This window comes from Oncorhynchus mykiss, chromosome 2 (genome assembly GCF_013265735.2).
Source record: "Oncorhynchus mykiss isolate Arlee chromosome 2, USDA_OmykA_1.1, whole genome shotgun sequence".
Lineage (NCBI taxonomy): Eukaryota > Metazoa > Chordata > Actinopteri > Salmoniformes > Salmonidae > Oncorhynchus > Oncorhynchus mykiss.
This window is the reverse complement of record NC_048566.1, coordinates 54,714,099-54,733,647: the sequence shown is the minus strand read 5'-3', so window position 1 is coordinate 54,733,647 and position 19,549 is coordinate 54,714,099.

Below are 19,549 nucleotides of genomic sequence, written 5' to 3'. Positions count from 1 at the left end.
CCTCTAACCCCATTACAGGGGCTGAGTCACTGGCTTACTGGTGCTCTTCCATGCCGTCCCTAGGAGGGGTGCTTCACTTGAGTGGGTTGAGTCACTGACGTGATCTTCCTGTCCGGGTTGGCGCCCCCCTTGGGTTGTGCCGTGGCGGAGATCTTTGTGGGCTATACTCGGCCTTGTCTCAGGATGGTAAGTTGGTGGTTGAAGATATCCCTCTAGTGGTGTGGGGGCTGTGCTTTGGTAAGTGGGTGGGGTTATATCCTGCCTCTTTGGCCCTGTCCGGGGGTATCATCGGATGGGGCCACAGTGTCTCCTGACCCCTCCTGTCTCAGCCTCCAGTATTTATGCTGCAGTAGTTTGTGTCGGGGGGCTAGGGTCAGTCTGTTATATCTGGACTATTTCTCCTGTCTTATCCGGTGTCCTGTGTGAATTTAAGTATGCTCTCTCTAATTCTCTCTCTCTTTCTTTCTTTCTCTCTCTCTGAGGACCTGAGCATTAGGACCATGCCTCAGGACTACCTGGCCTGATGACTCCTTGCTGTCCACAGTCCACTTGGCCGTGCTGCTGCTCCTGTTTCAACTGTTCTGCCTGCGGCTCTGGAACACTGACCTTTTCACCGGACGCGCTACCTGTCCCAGACCTGCTGTTTTCAACTCTCTAGAGACAGCAGGAGCGGTTGAGATACTCTGAATGATCGGCTATGAAAAGCCAACTGACATTAACTTCTGAGGTGCTGACCTGTTGCACCCTCGACAACCACTGTGATTATTATTATTTAACCCTGCTGGTCATCTATGAACATTTGAACATCTTGGCCATGTTCTGTTATAATCTCCAACAGGCACATCCAGAAGAGGACTGGCCACCCCTCATAGCCTGGTTCCTCTCTAGGTTTCTTTTTAGGTTTAGGCCTTTCTAGGGAGTTTTTCCTAGCCACCATGCTTCTACACCTGCATTGCTTGCTGTTTGGAGTTTTACTATGCTTTACATATTAAGTGTTGTCATTGATTCCTTGTAGAGACGCCACACTGCTGCATTTGTCACATGGCAGCAGCTTTCCACCAAGGTGTTTGTGTCCTGGGTGGCATCCTGGTAATACTATTGCATTATCCTCTGCGTAGTTGTTGATGAAGTTCACCACTCGCTGCAAGTCCTCTTCAGGTGTAACCTGTGCTCACTCGGCCTAGCTCTCTTTCTGATGGGAGGCATTAGACTATTCTCCTCGTATGACTGGCGGAGGAGAGTCAGGCGTGTTCTACTGATGCTGAAAGACAAATTCCAGATACAAATATTTTGCAATTATAATACAATAGATAGCCGTAATCACCGTCAGACACACCTGGCTAACTTGATGGATCGTGTAATCATCTGGCGAAGTGGGGTCTTTTGTTTAGACATGCTAGCTAAACAATGAACCATGAACCTAATCGATAGAGAACTAGCAATACAAACCGATTGTCATAGCTAGCTAAAATTAACCAAATAGGTTCAATGTTAGCTAGCTAACATTAGGCTATAACTAGCAATGTGAAATGGCACTCTGAGAAAATATTACTACACACAGATCATAAATGTAATGTTAGCTAGCCAGTCAGCCATCTCACGTCAGCTAGCTAGCTAACAGTAAGCTTTAACTTGCAATGAAAAAATCAGAAACGCATAATATCTGAAACTGTTAGACTCTTACCCGTATACATGGATGAATGCTTCAAGACAGACTGCAACCCCTTTCATTAAATAAGACGTCCTGTGTTGTTTCCATTTTGTTTGTACAGCTTGCTTGGCTCGTTGTTGTGTCAAGTCACTCTGGTTCACACTGACTGTTTGCAATGCCATAAGAATCATCTTAAGTTTAAACCCCCACCCAAACTCTGACCATTTTACTCACCCTAGCAGAGCTGGTTGGGCTGTTTGTATGTTATCCAGAGTGTTGGTGACTGTAACTGTGCTTCTGGCAACAATTGAATAATGCTTTTTTGCTGACATTTACTGACACCGGCCATATTCAACCAGTGTTGAGCGTTCGTAAATGTATCAGTTATTCTGCACTCTGGCACACCCATAAGAGAGTGCTCAGAAACAGTTGTTGCAGTGACATTCTATTGAAATTGATTCTTGCATAGTGGAGTCTTTTGTAAAGTTTTACTACACAATATATAAAAAAAGAGCTGTATTAGACAGGATTACCTACACAAACTGACCAGCTCAAATAGACAGAAGCGCGCTATATAGCAGACCAATCCAATCTCATCTCTCGTCATGTACAGCCCAGTCATTATCTCAGCCAATCATGGGTAGCGGGAAGGTTGCTGACTTTTTCTGTGGCTTAACCAACTAGGCTCATAATTGAACAATTGTATTCGTATTTACAGATGGCATACAATGTTGTAACTTTAATGTGTTTGAGTTAATGTTTAAGTTTATTCTTTGAACTGTATCTAAAGATATTTCTTTAGATTTATTTGCATATGTAATTGTATTGGGTTGTGTTGAATTACGCTTTTTGACTGCAAGTCCCAGAATGTCTTGCGAGAGGAATGAGTGATAACGCGCCAATTATGTGCAGGTGCAAGGGATTGTGGCTGACTTTCCGACAGCATCTTACCTGCATTGCTCTGTACCAAAATTGTTGTTAAATGTAACGTAAACAAGTATTCTTACTAAAAGAAGCTTTCGTATCAAACCCGACGTCCCGAGTCATTACTTTGAAGTTAGTTAATCTAAAATTTGGTGCCGAAACCTGGGATATGAGCTGCGACGAAGAAGTGGCTGAAATGGCTGAGGAGGAACGTCGGCATGAAGCAGAAAGAATGAGACGAAAGCGGGGTACCATTCGAGGCGCAACAACATGGATTTTGAATCAGATTGACGTGGGAATATCTCAGTCAAATCCGGATACCGATCACTTGAGTACATTGTTGGAATTGCTATCAGCTAAGGTGGACAGTTTATTTTAACTCGATCGTGGAATTGAACAGTTAACTCCATTGGACGGATTGGAGGCAGAGATTGCATGCACGGAGGATTACAAAGAACGCATTATCATGCTGAACAGCCGTGCACAAAGAGTGATAACGAAGAAACAGGACGTCAATCCACTACCAGCCCGGGTGAGTGACGCTAACTCAAACATATCACAGAGACAATCAGTAAGGCTACCGAAGTTGATTATTGAGAAATTCTATGGAGATGTCAGTATGTGGCAGGAGTTTTGGAGCCAGTATGAGACTGCTATTCACAACAATGATTCACTGTGTAAAAAAGAGAAGTTTATCTATCTGAAAACATATATCACTGGACCAGCTGCAAAGGCAGTAGCAGGACTGATGTTAACAGACAGTAACTATGATAATGCAATCGCTCTACTCAAGAGCAGATTTGGAAGGAAAGATCTTGTGATTAGTGCTCATATGTCAAAGCTGCTGAATGTCACACCTGTGAAGAAATCCTCCGATCTAAATGCATTGAGGCAGCTATATGATGAATGTGAAATTCAGATTAGGAGCTTGGAATCACTGGGTGTAGTGTCAGAAACCTATGGAAGCCTACTATTCCCAATCTTACTGCAGATGATTCCAGAGGACATAGCTCTTGACTATAGTCGTCAGAGGGGAGTAGATGATGAATGGAAAGTGTCTGAGATTATCAGTTTCCTACAGAAAGAGGTTCAGAGCAGGGAGAGAGCGCTACAAATGACAAGATCATACAACCAACAGAAAGAGAGCAAACCATGGAACAAGTCATGCTTCTCCAATGAAATGAAACCAAAAAGACCCAACATGCCCTCTGCTGCAGCACTGCATACAGCCAGCCAGAAGGAACAACAAACGTGTCTATTTTGTGACAGTGCAGACCACAAATCAGAAAACTGCCCTGACTACAATATTGCTACACGCAAAGAGAAACTAAAGAACATGGGAAGATGCTTTGTATGTTTAGGACAGAGACACATAGCAAAATTCTGTAGAGTCAAAGATGTGTCATGTGCAACATGTGGAAGCAGACATCACATTGCGGTGTGTACCAGTAAGAGGAGTGAGGTGCAACCCCCTACTGTTTCTGTAGATGCTGTTGTTTCCTCAGTTATTCCCCATTCAGTGAAGATGAAACCAGATGGACAGAACACTGTGTTGCTACAAACGGCAAAGGCATGGGTAGAAGGCCCATCGGGCAGGAAGATAGCTCGTTGCTTACTAGATGGAGGCAGTCAGAGAAGCTTCATACATGAAAACCTTGTGAAGGGCTTGAAGCTACCAGTAATCAGACAAGAGGCACTCACTCTTCACACGTTTGGCTCCTCTGCCCCAGCAACATCCCAACGCAACACAGTGAAAGTCATCTTGGAGAATGTCTGGGACAAACAGCAGAGAATAGAGATGGAGGCGATTGAAACCCCACAAGTGTGCACAGCTGTGATGAAGGTTCCTGGTGAATGGATTCAGCATGAGCTCAGTAAAAGGGGACTGCAGCTCGCAGACTTTCCAGGAGATGACAATGATACTGAACTCTCTGTCCTGATAGGAGCAGACTACTACTGGCAGATAGTATCAGGCAGAGTGGAGCGACTGACGGAGACGCTAGTTGCTTTAGAGAGCACCTTTGGATGGTCGGTGCAGGGACCCGTGTCCATGTCAAGTGTCGCCGAGGCAACCTGCATGTTCATCCCACTTGATGAAGACACATTAGTCTCTGCTAGGGATATCTGCAGGAAAGCAATTCTCCTGAATTGAAAACAAAATGGGAGGAGAGTACGACAACTGACCACCCGTTGACGTTACAAACACAAGGATTAGTGCTGAAGGTTTTAGGTTTAGTATGGAGGCCGGAAACGGATGACTTTGTGTTTGACCTCAGGCCGCTACTGAGCATTCTAAGGCAAAAGGAAAACACAAAGAGAAGTGTTCTGCAGTCGTCTGCACGTATCTTCGACCCTCTTGGTTTCTTAACTCCCTTCACCATCAGGATCAAGTGCATGTTCCAGGAAATGTGGGAGAGGGGACTCAGCTGGGACGAAGAATTACCACCTGATCTGACACGAGAATGGCAACAGTGGTGTTCAGAACTACCCCAGTTACACCAGCTCACCATACCAAGGTGGTACAGAACAGACATGCGGCCACAGAATAACCACACCCTGAAACTACACGTGTTCTGTGATGCAAGTGAAAGGGCTTACAGTGCAGTAGCTTACTTGCAAGGTGAGTCACAAGACAGGGAAACAACAAGTCTAGTCGCATCCAAGTCCAGGGTAGCCCCACTTAAGAAAATGACGCTGCCACGCCTGGAGCTCATGGGAGCTGTGATTGGAGCGAGACTAGCAAACAACTTGATGACCACACTGAAAATGGAAGAAAAACAGATCAAAATGTGGACAGACTTGATGTTCGTGCTGCATTGGATTTGCAGCTCAGCTCAGAAATGGAAACAGTTTGTTGCGAACAGAGTGACGGAGATCCAGTCCTTGACCAATCCAGAGTCATGGTCACATATTGAAGGGAAAACTAATCCAGCTGACCTCCCTACAAGAGGACAAACTGTTCGAAACTTGACACAGAGCGAGCTATGGTGGAATGGACCCAGAATTCTGACATCACCCAATCAGTCCGAAGAGACTGATGATAACAAGGTTCCGGAAGAGGTGAATATAGAACTCAAGTCCAGTTTCCAGGTTACTGTACAACTCGCAGCAAACAGCACAGACAGCACTGAACCTGTGTTGGAGCTTGAAAGGTACAGCAAACTGAAAAGAGTGTTCAGAGTCACCGCCTGGATAAAGATTTTCATAGCCAATGCTCGTACAACCATAAAGATGCAAGGTGAACTGACTGCTGACGAACTGTTCGATGCAGAAAAGTACTGGATTAAGGTAACACAACAACAGAGTTTTGGACAGGAGATCAAACTACTGAAGGCAGGAAAAAGCCTAAACAATGACTGTAAAATCAGAGAACTGAAACCTTTCCTGGACGAACATGAACTACTCAGTGTAGGAGGAAGACTGCAACAGTCCAACTTCACATTCAGAGAGCAGCACCCATGGGTACTGCCCAATAAATCCAGATACTCAGAAATGCTGATACAGTACCATAATGAGAAGGTGATGCATTCTGGAGCAAGAGACACTCTAGTACAAATCAGAGAGCGATACTGGATCTTGAGTGCTAGGCAGCTAGTCAAGAGCACAGTGGCAAGATGTATAGTGTGCAAGAGATTCAAGGCAAGGGCCGGACAGCAGGTCACTGCGCCTTTACCAAAAGACAGAATAACTGAATCCCCACCATTCGAAGTCACAGGTGTGGATTTTGCAGGACCGCTCTATGTGAAAGAAAATGGTTCTGTGAAGAACTGTTCACTGTTCACTGGTCTCAGATCAGTCAACAGAGACATTCCTGTTAGCTCTAAAAAGATTCATCTCAAGGAGAGGATTATGCAAGGTAATCTACTCAGACAATGCAAAAACGTTCAAGAGAGCTGATCAGGACTTGAAAGAGCTGTGGAAGGCAATCGAAGAGCCCCACCTCTTGGCGTTCTTCTCAGAAAGGGGCATCACCTGGAGGTTCATCACAGAGCGAGCAGCCTGGTGGGGCGGATTCTGGGAAAGACTCGTCAGGTCAGTAAAAACATGCCTGCGAAAGGTTCTTGGGAGAGCTTCACTTAATTTTGAAGAGATGTGCACAGTCCTGACAGAGGTTGAAGCTATCCTAAATTCTAGGCCTCTGACCTTCATGCACAATGAGGTGGATGAACCACAACCCCTGACCCCTGCACACTTCCTGGTGGGTAAAAGACTAACCTCTTTGCCTCCAAAGCCATTTCCAGCTGACACTCAGCACCCAACGTTAAACAAGGGCACGCAGATGGAAGTACAGGCAGAGACTTGTGACCAGTTTCTGGAACAGTTGGCGAAGAGACTACTTGCTGGATCTAAAGTCAGCACACCGCTGTGACACACCACAGCCCACCCTACTGAAAGCGGGTGACGTTGTACTCATTGGAGAAGATAACCTGATGTTTAAAGCTTGGGAAATCTTTTTGTATCCAAATCCAGCTTTAAACTTCTTCACAACAGTATCTCGGACCTGCCTGGTGTGTTCCTTGTTCTTCATGATGCTCTCGGCGCTTTTAACGGACCTCTGAGACTATCACAGTGCAGGTGCATTCATACGGAGACTTGATTTACACACAGGTGGATTGTATTTATCATCATTAGTCATTTAGGTCAACATTGGATCATTCAGAGATCCTCACTGATCTTCTGGAGAGAGTTTCCTGCACTGAAAGTAAAGGGGCTGAATAATTTTGCACGCCCAATTTTTCAGTTTTTGATTTGTTAAAAAAGTTTGAAATATCCAATAAATGTCGTTCCACTTCATGATTGTGTCCCACTTGTTGTTGATTCTTCACAAAAAAATACAGTTTAATATCTTTATGTTTGAAGCCTGAAATGTGGCAAAAGGTCGCAAAGTTCAAGGGGGCCGAATACTTTCGCAAGGCACTGTAAATTACACCTAGGATCCTATCTTAATGTATGGACCTTCTACAGTAATTTCACATTTCCAAGAAAGAAGAAAATGCATATCCTTGCTTCAGGTCCTGAGCCACAGGCAGTTAGATTTGGTATGTCATTTTTGGCAAACATTGTAAAAAAGGGTCCGATCCTTATAAAGTAGTTTTTTGGGGGTATCTATACTTTACTTTATTATTTACATTCCCGAAGGAAAAAAATGTACTTTTTACTCCATACATTTTCCCTGACACCCAAAAGTATTTGTTACATTTTTCAATGCTTAGCAGGACAAAAAATGGTCTTGGTTGTTCTTTTGATTAGTGTGAATTAGACAATTTTTTGTCCAAATGTACCATTTGAAAATAAACACTTTGAAGTTCTAATATCTAATACTTAGATATATCCAAACTCCCTACGGCCTCTGATCTGGTGGACTCGGTAAACACAAATCATTCATTTGGAAATTATGTTTGAGTGTTGGCGTGTGGCCCTGGCTATTAGTAAATAAATAAAACAAGAATGTTGTGCCATCTGGATTGCTTAATATAAGGAATTTAAAATTATTCATAGTTTCACTTTTGATACTTTTGATATATTTTTGCAATTACATTTACTTTTGAGACTTGAGTTTATTTAAAAACAAATACTTTTAGACTTTTACTCAAGTAGTATTTCACTGGGTGACTTTCACTTTAAATTTAGTAATTTTCTATTAAGGTATCTTTACTTTACTCAAGTGTGACAATTTGGTATTGTTTTACACCACTGATTGCAGCACACATCCACAAGTAATTACTTCCCAGCCAAGTACTACTTATAAAACACTCTTAACATCCTTGTGTGACTCATTCATGTTCCCTATATATAGGTCTTGTGCTGAGGTTTCTTGCTGGCCCAAAGCTTGTAGACGCTAGTATTGTTATTGTGTTCTGTCCCTGACCACTTATACTACAATACTTTTAAGTTAGTGTTATCAATGAGACATGAACAGGGAACATACATCTAAATTTTGTCTTATGTGCAGCCTCAAATAGGACCTAAGCCTTTGAGATATGAGTCAGTGGGAAAGACTGCTTCTTATAAACCAGAGAACAGCATGTTATCCTTTGTGGGAAACATGAAGGATGTAACATAAAGAGCGTAGAGAAAAGGTAGTTCTTAGGATGCAATGGACACTCGATGCTCAAGATTAACATGCTATGAATTGTGCTTTATCCCTGTAGCCTGTGATTGCTTAGGTGTGGCATTAGAAGCAGTAAGCGGTTGAGCAATAGTACCAGGATGGTGGGGAATGAGAGCAACTCCCCTGAACGCTTTCAGGTCCTGAATAAGCAATGGCTAGACTCACACCTCCTTTCACTCTAATTTCCAAATGTTAAGCTCAGGAAACTCTGTGCCTGCCTGAAACCTCTGGAGCTGATGATGTGTGCCAGCCTACAGGAATCAACTTGAGCCAGCTCTGGCGGCGACATCATCAAGACCATGAGAGTGGGATGACCTGTTGTCCTGTGAAACTCAGCGAGCTGTGGGCAAGGTTGTGCCAGGCTTAACTCTTACAATGAGCTTGGGCATGACACCAAGGGAGAAAGAGATGGCTAGCTGGAGGGCAGAGGAGAGGCCTAGCCTGGCCTCAAAGAGTAGACGTGGCATAGTAAATGTAAATATGTGACACTCAAATTAGTATGATATGTCACGTTTGGTATGGTTACATAAGACAGAAGGTCACATGAGGCAAAAACGAAAGGAAGGAGGTATGTTGTGGAGGATGGTTGGGCGTATAACACGAATGTCTAGCAACCTAAAGGTTAACTTTGGCATTTTAGCTAATTATCAACTTTGCAACTACTTAGCATGTTAGCTAACCCTTCCCCTAACTTTAACCTTTAACTATAACCTTAACCCCTAATCTTTATCCTAGCCTTAAATCCTAACTCTAACCTCAACACTAGAACAACCATAGGCAAATGTACACCTGATGTTTGATTTTGTAATTAAAATAAATCTACCATTTTTCGAAGCAAAGTCCTCCTCCTTCCCTGGCTTTTCCCTAAAATAGTTGTATTTTACATTACCCAGTCATAATTTTTAAATCATAAACGGAATAGTATTTAGAGACTGTTTTTTTCACACCCAACTTAAGTGGCTGCTGGGCGTTGGTACACAGGCGCTAATGTGTCTCTCTCCTCACTGAATGAATGAATGCCGTCAATAGATGAGTGGGCGAGTTTGCCCATCTGTAAAGAGAAGAGTGGGCTGAATGTTGATTCTGCGGTCTCTGTTCACTCGCTTCACATTTCACCCAAAGCTAAATCCATTCACTCGCTTCACATTTCACCCGATCACTTTTTATTGCATGTTTCAGTCTGATCACTTAGAATGCTGCTGCCTCCTACTATGATAAATCAATAGGCCAGGACGTTTGCTAGCAAGCTATCAATGTGCATAATATCTAACAAGCGAAGTGAGAGTAGGGAAAGAAGAAATGCTTGTGCGCCTTCTGACAGAAAACTTGTTACTCTGCTGCAACTTTTGAGGACAGGACACACAGACACAGTCACACACACCTCTGCACACTGCTCCTAAACTTAAGCTTTTTTGGTGTATAATCCTGCAAGGAGATAGGTATTTTTCCAACATATACTTAGGCATAATAAAACACTTCTGTTTTTATACAAGTACAGCCGGGTTGTCACACCAATAATAACAACACAGATGAATCTGATGTACATAGGCTAAAGGGGACACCGACAGCACGTTGTCTAGTCTAGTGGATACTTGCAAGCTGAGAAGCCCATCAATTTTAGTATTAACACTAACCTTAACCCCTAACCCTGAGTATAGATAATGTTAGCCACCTACTTAACATTAGCCACTATTTTTTATATTTTTTGGAAATCGTAATTCATACATACTGCAATTTGTAACATACCATATTAATTGTAATTCATAACATATCATACGACTTTGATTATGGACATCCACAAAATAATGCATACCATATCATAATGGAGGGAGACAGATTTACTTTTACTTTGCTATGTCGACCCCTGAGTCCAGGTTGAGAGGACAGGAGTGAAGGGAGGGAGAGGATCACTGAAAGTTTGCTTTAGCATGACAAGGGAGAAAGAGGTGGTGAGCTGAAAAAAAAGAGAGGACGGGGGCAGGGGATAGCCCAGTGGTTAAGAGCGTTGGGCCAGTATCTGAAAGGTCGCTGATTCGAATCCCTGAGCAAGGCACTTAACTGTAATGTCGCTCTGAATAAGAGTGTCTGCTATAAATGACTTAAATGTAAAAAATGGGAGCGGAGATGAGGGACAGCCAGCTGGTAGGCTGAGGAGTGAGTCAGTTTCAGGCATCCCACAAAAGATTAAGCTGATGGGTTGTTCTGGCTGCACTCACTGCTAAGGCAGCTGCCCTGATTGAGCTGTCAATTTTAAGAGATGCCCACACTTAGATTCTGTAAATTAGTGTAATGTGCGCATAAAAGGCTGTAGGATTCAAATGGAACCTCGACCAAATTGCACAAATCCCTCCTGCTTAATCTCTGGCAGTTTGAGCAAACCTGTTGTTATTTTCTCATAATGTTTGCGCCGATGCAGGGGCGTCATGCACAAATTATTTTAGAGGGGGCACAAAATACGTGAGGATAGAGGATGAAGGGGGTAGTTGGAGAATTTTACATTTTTCAAACACCTGAAAGAGTTTTTTCCTGTAATCTAGAGCTATAATCATTATGCCTAATTCTATGTAAAAAAAAAAGTATGCATTAGTTATCTAAGCATACCCTTTTACCTGTTCAATTGTCATTTTAGTTAATGAGGCACATAGATTTTTTAAGAACATTTATGCAACTGCCACACTGATAGATAGTATCATGACCCAAGAATTAAAGCAATTTTAGGGCTGGATTCAGAGTTGCCATGTCCGCGGTTTTCCCTGAAAATTGGGCTACTTTGAAAATTGTGTCGTGGGTGGAAATGTATTGGTCACGGGTTGCTGGTTTACTTCTAAGTTGCAGTTCTGTCTCCATTGCATTTCTCTTAAAACAATGTTGGGATTAATTTCACTGTGACCTTCTGCTGTTGACTATCAGGCCATGAAGCAGGCTGTTGCTGAGTGAGTGAGTGAGTGAGTGAGTGAGTGAGTGAGTGAGTGAGTGAGTGAGTGAGTGAGTGAGTGAGTGAGTGAGTGAGTGAGTGGTGGGGAAGGAGGGGGATGGCTATTTTAGCTAGACCGGGCAAACTTGACTGAATTCAATCTGTAACCGAAGTATCGCGAAGATAAAGTGTATCTTCAGCGCTACGGATTGAATAGAGCCTTTAGTATTTTCTAAAGGCTAACAACCTTGCCATCATGCATGCCAGCTAAGATAGTTAGACAAGCTACTCTAACTTGATTGATAGCATGAAATGGCTTGGTAGCTTGTTATAAGGTTGGGATATTAGGAAACGATCTAGTTGACTAGCTAAAGCCAACTTCATAAAATTGCTAGGTGGCTCGTATTACAGAGAAACAACATAACATGTATGTTTTATGTATTCATTAAGAAGGAATCTATAGTAGTGATGTGCAGTTCGCAAACGATTAGTTCTTTTTAAATGTTTTTCTGAGTGACTCGTTCATTTTAGTCGTTTGTTTTACCTTCTGGCTGGCCACAATGAATTCTACAGCAGGATTAATACGCACTCCTCCGGCTCAGCGGCTCCAGAGACCTGCTCTGACCAACAGCTGTCTATCATTATGCGCACAGAAAAATAGATCATGCTGTAGGCAGCATAGAGAAGAAAAATACATGTTTAGAACTGATAGTTGATTGCGTGGTGCAATAATGAATGCAATGAATTGATTATTGAAGGTTATAATGAACACAACTTTGTAGAACCAAAACATACACGCAGCTTTTGCTCAACGAACTCGAGAATTAATCATTTGGGAGGTTGCAGTTAGCAAACACTACTGAGTCAAGCAATGCAATCCGCCAACAGCCGTTTACAATCTTGTCAGGTTGTGGCCACAGCTTCACCTCGTTTGAAATGTATTAATAAATAATCTTATTTGTATGTCTAGTAATCAACACATTTACATTGTTTAAAGCACACTTTAACAAGTCTCAGCCACAAGTAACAGTTCAAATAATCCCCTTATGGCAGAGATTTGTATATAATAAAAGATGCTCATGTCTCTGCCTTCACAAAGCTAAGGTACAAATTAAGCATTGGGCTTATTTTAGACAGATTTTGGCTAGAGTGAAATCTTACGCTTCCTCTCTTTCTCTTTGTGAACAACATGTGAACAAGAGGCTTGTAGAATCATGCTCTTTAGAGTTTTCAGTTCATCGTTCGCCGCTAGGGGGTCCTGCGTGCTCTGGGCATGACCAACTCAAATGAACAAAATAGTTATTTTGATCAGAGTCAGTAAAAAGATCCAAACTTCCCATCACCGATCTATAGACTACATAGCTTGATCAAATTATTTGACAAACATACCTCCTGCAAGTCCTGCCCACCACCGGCAGCTAAATTCAAATCAAACGCTGTGTGTGTCACTCAACACTTTTTGTCCTCCTCCACGCATATCTTTGCTCTGTGGTGCACCTTAGAAGGAACCACTAACTAAGGAGAATAGGAGGTAAGTGTTTGCCTAGTCCAGTTAGTGTGCCCACTCTGCAAAATACAGCTGACAAGTCTTTTTATAAATAATTAATTGAATTAATTAATATAACATGGGAACATTTTTAAAACAGGACAAATCTGAGGGGGCACGTGCACTTGTGCCCCCTCTATGGGCATGACGCTTCTGCACCCATGTCGTAATGAGGGTGTCTGTGATTAATGGGATTTATATAGATGAAGGTTAGAAGGGGCCATAATCTGAACTAATACCTTTCTATCCTCTTTCAGGCACTCTGTCTCATAATGACTGTACCTTCCTGCTATGAATCACCACTATCTGGGATCTGGGCTGTGCTTTGTAATCTATTTTCTCCATTATCTGGTATCTAAAGGATAAACGGTCTCAATAGTGAGCATACAAAATAGCTGCCTGGTTAGCATATTATCTACGGAAAAACGTTAGAAGTGAAGAATGCTTTCGACTTGACGACATGCTGGCTTTTAGAGAGAATGCTCAGGGATGTCTGCACTTTACATGTGATGAACAATTGAGTTACCTCGATCAGAAGAAAAAAATGAGTGAATTTCTGGTGAATAAAAATCCCTTAGGGTATGAGATTTACATAGTGCCCTATCTTCTCTCCAGCATCATGGCATTTCCATTGAATTACAACATTCTTAATAAGAAGAGAGGAAAAAGAGAAGAGTAATGTTTTTATCTTGTCGACTTCTTTCACTGTTTTTCCACCGTTAGTTTCTGCACAGCTTGCAGCTCAACCAAAAGGAGTGCAATTAATTGAATTTCAAATGTTTTCCTCATTTGTAGCTGAACAAATTAACACTCATACCATAACTTGCATGAAATGCACTGACTACACTCTTAGAAGTAAAGCTGCCTGGAATGACCTTTAGGGCTTCTACAGATTGCCACACCTGTGGAACCTTTTCAGTTCAAAATGCATCATACGGGGATGATTTCTGTATTTTGAAAGTTAAATATCTTGAAAACTTGATTGCTGACCTGCAAATCATTTTGGGACTATAGCAACAATGGACTAATGAAACAAATACCAAAATATCGTTTTTGGTTGGAGTTTTCCTTAATAGGCAGTTTGGCCACCACAAACCAGAACAACTTCAATGCACCATGGCATAGATTCTACGAGTTTCTGGAACTCTATTGGAAGGATGCAACACCATTCTCCCTCGAGCAATTCCATCATTTGGTGTTTTTTTGATGGTGGTGGAAAACGCTGTCTCATGTGCCGCTCCAGAATCTCCCATTAGTGTTCAATTGGGTTGAGATCTGCTATCTGAGAAGGACATGGCATATGGCTTACATCGTTTTCATGCTCATTAAACCATTCTGTGACCACTCATGCCCTGTGGATGGGGGCATTGTCATCCTATGTGGGCATAGACAGGGTAGCCAAAATAATGGCCTGTCCAGCATTTATAAACATGACCGTTAGCATGATGGGATGTTAATTGCTTAATTAACTCAAGCACCACGCCTGTGTGGAAGCCCCTGCTTTCAATTGACTTTGGATCCCTCCTTTAGTCAGGTGTTTCCATTACATTGAAACAGTAAATGTTCCTCCAAGTACCCATCAAATAACCGAAGGTGCAAATATGAACCATTGACTAGCAATGGTTCCTTGACAAACTCCAGGGGTTCCTTGAGGATCTCCAGGGTTCCTTGAGTCACCAATAATTCTAAGAGTGTAGGATAGCAGCTACGTCATTATCTATATAGAGCCCTATTTCCCCGAAAGTGTGTAATTACAGAGACATGCTGGAAACGTATAACGCTGTTGCAGATATCTCTTTTAGTGAAAACATGTGGAAGCTTAACTGTAATGCAAATTCTGTTCCTGCTGTGTGCCAGTAGCAGATACACAAATTACAATTCACAGCATGAACATCATGTGATTTGTGAGGGTGTATGATGCACTCTAGAAGAGAGAGCAATCTTACTCAAGGCTGAACACCAGCCCTGGTACGTGAGAATGAGGGATTCTGAGTATGTATACTGTACATTTTACAAAGCACTTCTTTCAGACTTACTGTGCATGGGAGAGATATACACTACCGTTCAAAAGTTTGGGGTTACTTAGAAATGTCCTTGTTTTTGAAAGAAAAGCACATTTGCAGAGTTGCAAAGAAAAATCCATATCTCAGACTGGCCAATGAAAATAAAAGATTTAGATGGGCAAAGAACACAGACACTGGACAGAGGAACTCTGCCAAGAAGGCCAGCATCCTGGAGTCGCCTCTTCACTGTTGACGTTGAGACTGGTGTTTTGCGGGTACTATTTAATGAAGTTGCCATTTGAGGACTTGTGAGGCATCTGTTTCTCAAACTAGACTCTCTAATGTACTTGTCCTCTTGCTCAGTTGTGCACTGGGGCCTCCCACTCCTCTTTATATTCTGATTAGAGCCCGTATGTGCTGTTCTGTGAAGGGAGTAGTACACAGCATTGTACGAGATCTTTAGTTTCTTGGCAATTTCTCGCATGGAATAGCCTTCATTTCTCAGAACAAGAATAGACTGACGAGTTTCAGAAGAAAGTTCTTTGTTTCTGGCCATTTCGAGCCTGTAATCGAACCGACAAATGCTGATGCTCCAGATACTCAACTAGTCAAAAGAAGGCCAGTTTCATTGCGTCTTTAAATCAGCACAACAATTTTCAGCTGTGCTAACAAATTGCAAAAGGGTTTTCTAATGATCAATTAGCCTTTTAAAATGATAAACTTGCATTAACTAACACAACGTGCCATTGGAAAACAGGAGTGATGGTTGCTGATAATGGACATCCGAATGCCTATGTAGATATTCCATTAAAAATCAGCCGTTTCCAGCTACAACAGCCATTTACATTAACAATGTCTACACTGTATTTCTGATCAATTTGATGTTATTTTAATAGACAGAAAATTTGCTTTTCTTTTAAAAACAATGGCATTTCTAAGTTACTCAACTTTTGAACGTTAGTGTAAATTTTCAAATGCTATTATAATCAATGTATTCAACAGCTATGTGAAGAAGCTATCATTTCATGCACCTCGTGCTGAGTAAGGACATTTCTAATTGACCCCAAACTTTTGAACGGCAGTGTAGAGTTGAAGTCTGAAGTTCACATACACCTTAGCCAAATACTACATTTAAACTCAGTTTTTCACAATTCCTGACATTTAATCCTAGTAAAAATTCCCTGTTTTAGGTCAGTTAGGATCACCACTTTATTTTAAGAATGTGAAATGTCAGAATAATAGTAGAGAGAATGATTTATTTCAGCTTTATTTCTTTCATCACATTCCCATTCTCCTCATCACTCGTAAAACGCCTTCATGACATCAAAATCTGGATGTGTTCCACTTCTTTAAACTTAACAGTGCAAATGCTATTTGGTGGCCCCTAGATCTCTCACGAGGAAGGTGGAGGATTTAGAGATAACATTTGGTTTTAAGGAATCTGGGGGCCATTTTTTATGCACACATCTAGAATTTAAACCAAATCAGAATTTTTTCCAACAGCATTTCCAGACTCAGAACCTCCCTATACAACACAGTTGCACATCACACCCACAGTTTAACACCTTTCACTAGCTACCGATGTAATTTTACAGTCATATTCAAAATCCTTTTTCCAACTTACAAATCCCTTAAGTTGAAAACCCCACAACTCTCCAGTTTCCACGACTCACACTCAAGTCCATAGCCGACAAATATTTAAATCCAGACTCCCACCACAACCTCAATCACCATTAAACCTGTAACATTTACCTAGAGCATTAAACTTATGGTCGTACATATGACTTTGTAAACTCCCTTACAAAATTGCTTTATGAGAAAAGAGAGAGATAATAAGTAGGAGAGGGTAAATGAAGAGATAATGCCTTAAAGCATGGCTGCAATGCAACTTTCCGACGGTTGGAAAGAGCTGTGGGTAAAGGAGGAGGACTTTGAAAAATATGCAGCAAAAAATGATCCTCAGGGTCGGAGAAACTGCAGTATCTGAGCTACCTTCACAGCAGGACTTGCTGTTAGATTTGCCCATTCAGCATTCTATATGGCTGAAACTCATTTCTAGCATTTCCAAGTCTCTGATCTTACTTCAACAGCCTAAATCAACTAATAACACTATTTGGAGCAGATGTTAACAGACTCGAAGGGACAATCTGGAATTAGGGGACCAAATAAGGTGAAGTACCGTGAGATGGATACAACCGGCCCTGGGGAGAATCCCTGTAGAGATAATTAAACCTTCCCTGGAGCAGGGTGCGAATTTCGAGGGAGCCAGTGGGGCATCAGTTCCCCTGAATGAGACATTAGCTCCCCTAAATGGAAAAAAGTCCAACTTTGGGGTGGGGGGTCTCTAATTAATGCTAATTTAACCATTCTAATATTTCATAAATATTATGTGGTAATATGTTTTCTAGAGTGGCAAATATGAAAACAAAAGCTTCCAAATTAAACGAACTCCCCCACCTCTTTCTCATTTATTTATGTGTGGCTGCACAAACCATCTCCCTGTCCATAAATGGTATATAAACTATTGAGCGGAACTGTCCACTCAATAGTGCTGAATTTCAGTCTCAGCTGAGCTCTCAAACGTATACATTTTCCTTTGTACTTCCTAACTTTTGCCATTTCTTTGCCATACGTCCTTGATAAAAATAACCTTTGCCTTTTTTCCAATGCATTCAATTTATCAGTTGAGTTATCATTGTTTGCTTTTGTCAGTCAGCTGTTTTGAACACTCATTGCTCAGTTTTTCAGGGGAGCGCGGGTATTGGTGTTCTCCATGTTGTCCATGGCCACAAGAAGTACACCATTTACTTAGCTTTATTGTTGTTTATCATTATATGTTTGCTTTCCTGGATCAGCTGAAGATGGTCGGCAATATCACTGGACTACTAGCCTACAGCTAGACACCAATGCACATCCAATCCATCCAACAAGTAGGCTATCAGTTAACTTCTCTAGAGTAGGGGGCAGCATTCAGAAATTTGGATGAAAAGCATGCCCAAATTAAATGGCCTGCTACTCGGGCCCAGAAGATAAAATATGCATATAACTGGTAGATTTTGATAGAAAACACTCTAAAGTTTCCAGAACTGTTAAAATAGTGTCTGTGAGTATAACATAACTGATTTAGCAGGCGAAAACCTGAGAAAAATCCATTCAGGAAGATTTTTTTGGGGGGGGTTTGTAGTTTTCTATTCAATGCCATTACAGTATCCATTGACTTAGGACTCCATTTGCAGTTCCTATGCTTTCCAGATGTCAACAGTCTTTAGAAATCGTTTCAGGCTTGTATTCTTATAAATGAGGGAGTAAGACCAGTCTGAATGAGTGGACCCTACCGTGTCGCAGAGCTTTTTCATGCGCAAATGCATTTCTTGTTTACCTTTCATATTGACAACGTTATTGTCCAGTTTAAATATTATAGACCATTTAGGCTAAAAAGCAACCTGAGGAATGAATATGAACATCGTTTGACATGTTTCTATGAACTTTACGGATACAATTTGGATTTGTCTGATTGTTTTGACTGCGTTTGAACCTGTGGATTACTGAAGAAAGCACGCTAACAAAACGGGTTTTTGGATATAAAGAGACTTCATCGAACAAAAGGAACATTTATTGAGTAAATTAATGTCTTCTGATTGCCACCATATGAAGATCATCAAAGGTAAGGGATTAATTGTATCTCTATTTCTGAGTTTTGTAACACTTCTGCTTGGCTGGTTACTGTTTGTCAACTGGGCTATGTTCTGGGCTAGGTATGTTCTGGGCTAGGTATGCTTTCGCCGAAAAGCATTTTTGTAAATATGACACTGTGGTTGGTTTAACAAGAAGTTCATCTTTAAACCTATGTAAAATTGTCAGGGCCCGGTTACGAACCCGGGTCTCCGGAGTGAGAAACAGTCACTTAACCTACTGAGCCACGAATAGTCGGCAGAACCCAGAAGATGAGGCAGACACAGCAGTACTTGAGACGGTGTATTTAATGAAGTAAAAAGAGAAGTCCTTCAGGAAAACATGTAACTCCACAACCTCAAAAGGAATTCCACAAGAACAAAGGTAATCCTCCAAGACAAAAAAGGTAAATCCACAAGGTGGTGGGAATAGCATAAAAAGCCTCAAAAGATACTCAAAAATAAATAAACAAGAACAAAAACAGAATTCCACAAGAGAGTCCACCGGGATCAACAAGAGTTCACAGAATACTAGGGCTGGGTGCTAACATACAAACACAGAGCAAAGAACTGAGGAAAACTAAGGGTTTAAATACAATCAGGGGAAACGAGGCACAGGTGCAAATAATAATGGGGATCAAGGGAAAACAAAAGGTCAAAAAGCACAATGGGGGCATCTAGTGACCAAAAACCGGAACAACCCTGGCCAAATCCTGACAAAAATATGT